Genomic DNA, 7,588 nt, shown 5'->3' on the forward strand with positions numbered 1-7,588 from the left:
TCCCTCACCCGTGGAACGGCCTCACCAGGAACCGATGACAGTCGAGACGACAGTGCAGCAAACCTCTAGGAGACACCGGACACAGGTCGACAGGTCACCGCTAACAGGCTCCTGTTGACACACACAAGTACCAGAACCTTGTAAGTTGCAGCCGCAACTCTGATGGTGGGCGTGCTGAAGCTAGTTCATCAGAACCTGGTCTTTGTCCACTTAAGGACAAAGGCCTCGCCTACGAATATCATTTCGCCCTGTCGTACACCATGTAATGCGGGCAAATTCGACTCATTTCCCCAGTTGCTGTTGCTTTCCGTCACGCCTTCCTTCTCTTTGAGTCCAAATGTTACCATGAGGGCCCCGTGGGGTATGAATTTTTTGTTAGATATCCAGAACCAAATTAGTTTCCTCCCCCTGATCTCAGCTAGGACATTAACTCATGCCTTTATTCTATGGCACTTGCTTCTAATTCACATGACTATTTCGTTTTCTGTAACCTCCTCCTTCAAGTTGTCGCACTTTCACGATACTCAGAGCTCTAAGTATCTCGCTGTAGCAAGTTTTTAATGCAAAAGTCGGTATTTTACAAACGCAAACTGCGACCCATTCGCCAGGGCCCTTTTCAGTAGAATATTCTGCCACACTATGACATCGTCACAATTGTTAAAGGACGCTAAAGCAGCTGAAAGAATGTTTATATGTTCCTTTTCCATGTCACTTTGATGCTTCCTTCCCTACCCCCTTCCCCCCACCCCCGGACAGCACATGACACAGTAGAAGCTGTGTTCACGGGAAGCCTGTGGAGACGGAAGCGTAGCACAGTCGCCGCACTTCCATAGAAGTGAATGCCGATGCCACTACTATCGGCGGTAAATCATTCTTGCTCTCAGAGAGCCGAACAGACGCCGCGGCTTCCGTTGGTGGCACGACGGTGATCGTCGTCGGAGGAAGAAAGGAGAGACTGTCGCGAGGCGGCGCCACGAAAGGAGTCAGCGTGAGGCCCCCTAGCGGGCCCTCCGTCGATGGAACGGGCCGGCGGCACGAGGTCAAAACCGGCAACTCGGGGACCTCGTCCGCCACGGGCAACGGAGGGACCGGAACAGAGGGCCTGCGCTCCTCGACCACCACCGAGACGGGAGGCCCGTAGACGTAACGGTCCGGGTGCAGCCGCGTGGGGAAGCGGGTGCCGTCTCCCAGTTAGGTGAAAACCGGCAGGAACCAGAGGGCCTTGCGGTGGCCAAACACCTCAGCGATGTTGTCGCTGAAGCCAATGTCGAGCGAGTCTCTGCGCAAAGAGCACCGATGGCGTCCTCAGATGGTGTACGTTGTCGCCTTTCTTTTGTGTGAACGTTCAAGGCGCGTAGAGTCCGCGCTAATCAGTGCTGATAGCAGTGTCTCTGGCATAACTTTTTTTCCGCGGAAGCTGTTTTTGCGCTGTTGCTCTAGTACCTCGCGACCTCTCCTCTCAGTGAGTCAAGCACGCAGGATGCTCAGAATTCCACCCCACTACCAGAGCATCTTTCACAAGGTTCAAGCCAATGCCCTCACCACTCCGACACGTGTTTACCTCTACCACTTACCTCCCGATCCCTCTTGCCTAAGATACCTTCCTGTATGCTAACCTGGAGAACCATTTTTTTCTTTGTCCTGTCGCCATGCAAGCCCCCATTAACCCCCCACTCCCCCTTTCTGTTGCTGTGTCTGGCTGATGTCTTTTCTAGCAGAGGATCACCAGGCCCTGGTCAGTCAAGCCGCTCATCTGCTCTGCGCTTAATTTGCTGCCTGAATAAAGTATATCCCTTCTACTGTACTACCCAGGTTCAATAAAAACTAATAATATCGGCTTTGTCTGCACGTAATCTTTTTGTCAGCAACACCATCTCAAAGCGTGTAATATGTACAAGTTGGGCTGTCGACAGCTTGTTCGATACCTGTCATCCTTGAACAGATGGGGGCGCAGGTCTTCGAGGGTGGTGACGTTGTTGCACACCATGGTGAAGTGCAGTTAGAGGAAGGAGCCAAGCACCAGAACCAGCATCACGCCGAACGCGTAGAGGAAGGTGCAGTTAAGCGTGACGTAAGTGGAGGCGTTGCTGGACCAGGCGCCAGCCACGTGATGCGTGGCGCTGGCCAGTCCGAACACGCACAAGGCCACCACGCAGAAGATGGTGAGCAGGAAGAACTTGTAGGTGCTGAAGCAGACGCAGTTGTTGAACCAAGGGCAGTGGTGGTCCATTTTTGGAACGCACCTGCGAACATGCGCCAGGTGAACGTTTCGTCGCGCGCTTGTCCGCACATAGTATAATGTCACCTGAGCACGTCCACACGCGTCCGATAATTATATCCGTTAATACTGCTTTACAAAAAAAGTCTCCGATCCCATTTGGGTCAGGGCTGCCCAGCTTGTTTTTATATTCGGTCACAGTAAAGCTATCAAGGCGGAGCACCATAACTGCGTTACTGCGCGAGAGGTTCTGACGCGGACCGGCCGCCTAGCACGTTGCTTGCTGCACTTTGCTTGAATCAGGAACTGAACTATTTCTAAGTGGGTGGAGCAAGCCTTCCAGATTGTATTGTAATTTGATTATTTATTCAAAGTCTTGTTTCCGTAATATATTTTATATTTCTTGTTTATATTTTTCTTATTTTTCATTGTTCAAAGGTGTACTCGTCAATACATATAAAACCAATAGAAATAGGCAGCTTTATAATGTTGTACAAACGAGGAGCGATGGAGTGCTTTAAAAAAGCTTGTGCAGTCTGTCTCAATTCTGCTAATCTTGCCCATGAACAGTGGTCCGACAATCTTCTGTTTTGACGACAGGATTTTTTAGATTACTGAAACGAAATGCTTTACGATTGGCTACGAAGCCAACTAGCTGAGCCCCACTGCGGCCCCACTGTGCTCTATATAAATAACGTCCTAGAATTGAATTGAGCCGTTTGCCAGAAATCTGACCTGAGTTCAGGCAATTGGAGACTGTTGGGAGGGGGGGGGGGGCTTACCACTTTGGAGGAACGTTGGGGGGACGACCGCCCCCCTCGACCCCCCCCCCCCTGTTACGGTGTCCTTGGCTTATTAGTCGAAGGTTCTAGATCAGAAGGGGGTATGCTCCTCTTCGGACAGTCCAGGGCTGTAGTGGACTCGACTGAGTCGCGCTAGGGTAATCAGCCATTACTGGCCCTCACGACTAGCGCTGCCGCATGCTCTGAGAAATGGAAAGGTTCAATCTGCGTCGCTCCCAGTGGTCAAATCAACAGCGCTGTGAAGAAAGGGAAGGAGGGACGGCAAAAAGGAAGTAGGAAAGAGGGGCCGCAGTGGAGGTCTGCCCGATTAAATTTAACCCCTTGCGTATTGTGCATTTGCTTCATTTCTTTCACTCTCTTTTCTCACTAATTTCATCCTACCACAAAGAAAGGTGTCTCGACTTTTCTTTATAACGTTTTCCTTCCCTGCAGTGTAGCTAGAAAAAGGAAATGAAAATTAGTTTGGGGGAAAGGAAATGGCGCAGTATCTCTCACATGTCGGGTGACACCTGAACCGCGCCGTAAGGAAAGGGATAAAGGAGGAAATGAAAGAAGACAGGAAGAATTAGGTGCCGTAGTGAAGGGCTCCGGAATAATTTCGATCACCTGGGGATCTGCAACATGCACTGGCATCGCACAGCACCTCAACTCTGCGAACTCGCGTGTATGTAGCTCCACTCCAGAAGAACATGCACTCGGACCCACAAAAGGGACGACGAAAGGCGCGACCGGACTATCTGCGCCGCATACATCGACAGGCACAAAATGCTGTATACGTCGACGCAGCCATGTACACCGATGCAACAAACGCGGTGGCGGTCGTCTTGGACACCAATTTCAAGGAAATCGCCAGCGCCTCCCTACGGAACTGCTCTCCCACAGTAGCAGAAACTGCTGCAATTGCCCTCGCAATCCAGCACGGCGATGCTACGGGAAATGAGTCAAAATTATTACCGACTCCCATTCCGCGTGTCGTCTCTTCCCCTCTGGCAGACTTCCACACTCCGTCGCTCCCATTCTGACTACCCCACAAGTTCAAAATTCCGCATGCAAGCACCAAATCACTTGGACTCCTGGGCACGAGGGGCTCGAGGGAAACGAGGCCGCGGACAGTCTAGCTCGAGGATATACTAACCGAGCGACTAACCTCCCCGACCTCACCCCTCTCCCCTCTACGTACGGCGAGCGCCTCCTCCTTCTCCGAACACAAAGACAAGTCTATCCCCCACCACACCGTAAGCTAACGGCGGCATAGGCGAGGGAATGGCGACAACTACAGACGAACACCTTTCCTAACCTACACAAGTACTACATCATCATCCCCGACAGATATGACAGAATCTGCCCCTGGTGTGGCGGAATTCCAACAACATATCACGTAACTTGGGGCTGCTCCGGTCCGAAGCCCCCCGAACTAGACAAACATCACTCCGAGGAACAATGGGAGTCTGCCCTGTTCAGCTCTGACTTGGCGACGCAGCGAAAGCTGATATCCCAAGCAAGAGCAACTGCGGTGGGCATTGGGGTCCTGAAATAAGGACTCCACTCAAAATCTGTATTTTCGCCCCTCTATCCTATCTTTTTGGAATAAATGTTTTCTACTACTACTACTACACAGCACACAGGCGCCTTAGCGTTTCGCCTCCATCGAAACGCAGCCGCCGCGGTCGGGTTCGAACCCGCGAACTCCGGATCAGTAGCCGAGGGCCCTAACCACTGAGCCACCGCGGCGGGATAAAAAAAGGGGCATAAATTGAAAACTGACAATTGGTTTTCGGAGAAAGTGAATGGCGCAGTATGTGTCACACATATCGGCGGACACCTGAACCGCACCATATGGGAAGGGATAAAGGAGGGAGTGAAAGAAGAAAGGAAGAAAGAGGTTTCGTAGTGGAGCTCTCCGGAATAATTGCGACCCCCTGGGGATCTTTAGTGCTTCAGGGAAGACTAAGTAATTTTGAAAAAGTAGGCTTTTTCAAAAGCAGACTCCTATAAGAGTGCGTATTTTTATGAAAAAACCAGTGTGCCGGCACCCGGAAAAATAGCCCGCAGGGAACATTGCCGGCATTTTGACCCGATTGGCTAATTCTAGTCAAATAACGGCACAAAGCTAATGAAACGACACTCCTGGAATTCTTCTTCCAACTGTTTGCCGGCAGAATATACCCTGCGCAAAAAACTGCCGGTAATCAGACCTAACCCAAAGAATCACAGAGTGCGCGTTAAAGAACACCAGGTGGTCGAAATTTGCGGAGCCCTTGACTGCGGCGCCCTCATAGACTGAGTCGCTTTGGGACGTTAAACTCCCATAAACTAAAGTAACTAGCTACCTAAAGGGACACACTCCCCCGGGGGGGGGGGAACTAATATTGATTTGTCCTGTTTCTTTTTCTCCTTTATAAAAACAAAAAACCCTCACAAACGAGGGGGAGAGAGGGGTGCATGTCATGTGACTACAGCGAACCAATAATAGGACACCAGAAAATTTTAAATTCGTTTTTGAGGAAAGGAAATGCCACAGTAATCGTCTCACATATATGGTGGACACCCGAACCGCGCCGTAAGGGGACATGAAAGTCAAAATTTCGACCACCTGGGGATCTTTAACGTGCATTGACATCGCACAGCACATGGGCGCTTTGGCGTTTTGCCTCCATAAAAACGCAGCCCCCGCGGTCGGGTTCGAACCCGGGTACTCGGGATCAGTGGTTAGCGCGCTCGGCTACTGATCCGGAGCTCCCGGGTTTGAACCCGACCGCGCTCGGCTACTGATCCGGAGTTCCTGGGTTCGAACCCGACCGCGGCGGCTGCGTTTTTATGGAGGCAGAACGCTAAGGCGCCCGCGTGCTGTGCGATATCAGTGCACGTTAAATATACCCAGGTGGTCGAAATTATTCTGGAGCCCTCCACTACCCTTTCATCTTTCACTCCCTCCTTTATCTCTTCCCTTACGGCGCTGTTCAGGTGTCCAACGATATATGAGACGAATACTGCGCCATTTCCTTACCCCAAATACGAGTTATTATTACTATTATTATTATTAAAATAATATTAATTGGTTTTTCCGGAAAGAAAATGGTGCAGTATCTGTCTCATATATCGTTGGACACCTGAACCGCACCATAAGGGAAGGGATAAATGAGGGGGTGAAAGAAGAAAGGAAGAGAAAGGTGTCGTAGTGGAGGTCTTCGGAATAATTTAGACCACCTGGGGATCTTTAACGTGCACTGACATCGCACAGCACACGGGCGCCTTAGCGCTTTTCCTCCATGAAAACGCAGCCGCCGCGGTCGGGTTCAAACCCGGGAACTCTGGATCAGTAGACGAGTGCCCTAACCACTGAGCCACCGCGGCGGGTTTATTATTAAAATGAAAATTGGTTGTTGGGGAAAGGAAATGGCGCAATATCTGTCGCATCTCGGCCGACACCTGAACCGTGCCGTAAGGAAAGGAATAAAGGAGTGACTGAGAGAAGACAGGAAGAAAGCCTCCTGTGTATTTTTCTGGCGAATCTGCCGGCTGCCGGCAATATAGCCACTTTACAAAGGCTGTACATAGCAGGGCCATAGCGAACCCTCACCTTCGGCACTGGGAGCAGTGGTGCGCTCGGTCGGGCTTCACCTGCTGACAGCGTTCTCAGAAGCGCACGCCCCCGCTGGGACCCCGCGTCAGCACGCCCCGGTTCTCCGCCAGGATATCGAGGAACTCTCCGCGGGCCTCGTTGTCGGCGCATTGCTCCAGCAGACGCTGGTCGCTCTCGCTGAGGCCGAAGTAGCCTGGGATGGGCGGCACTGCGGTCACGGTGGTCTGCACGAACGACCAGAGGCACAGCAGCAGCAGCAGGTGGAACACGGTGCTGAAGGCAAAGCGCTGTGCGCCTTCCTTCACCAGGGAGCCGCAAAACACGAAGATGTACACGTAGTAGGCCCACGCGAACACGCCCACCACCATGGCGACCGGAACCCAGGCGACGAACTCGCGGTTGGAGCGGCGGCGGCGGGCCGACTCGGAGCCACCCGAGGAGGTCGCCATCGCGAGTATAGGTGCCTGAAGGGGAGCCGAGGTGGAATGCGGTTGGTGGCAGCACGCGCTGCTGCGATGCTGATGGGCGTGTCATGGGAAGAAAAGGAAGTTCATTCAGTACGGAATTGAAACCTGGACTGTCTGGCAAAGGCGTTCCACAATGGCCCCGTGCTACCTATCGTTCCGGCTACAGCGTACATTACAGCAGCGAGGTTCCAGCGACAAAATTTGTTAAGAATGACAACTGGATCTCTTTTAAGATCTGATGATTACCTGCACCTGAAGTATTCGTGGAGCAGGCAATCATGCCATTCACGGCAGGTTGAGGTATCTCTATCAAGGCTCCGCTGCCGGATCCTACCCTTAAATTTTTATTTGCACAGGTCTGGGTTGGCGCTTAATCCCGTCTGCGCATTTTGTGGTGAGAACGAAACCATGGACCATTTTTTGTTGTTTTGTCGCCGGTACACCATGATGCGAAGACGGTTTTTAGAGAAACCTCTACAACATCTTGCCCTTTGTTTGAACAGCCAAGTCTTACTGT

The 7,588-nt window shown here is 51.7% G+C and overlaps 1 pseudogene; it reads right to left on the reverse strand.

The window, feature by feature from the left end:
- Nucleotides 1-780: 780 nt before the first annotated feature.
- LOC144112630 (palmitoyltransferase ZDHHC20-B-like) lies at nucleotides 781-7,053 on the reverse strand (annotated as a pseudogene).
- Between the last annotated feature and the right edge of the window lie 535 nt (nucleotides 7,054-7,588).

Source organism: Amblyomma americanum, chromosome 1 (genome assembly GCF_052857255.1).
Source record: "Amblyomma americanum isolate KBUSLIRL-KWMA chromosome 1, ASM5285725v1, whole genome shotgun sequence".
NCBI lineage: Eukaryota > Metazoa > Arthropoda > Arachnida > Ixodida > Ixodidae > Amblyomma > Amblyomma americanum.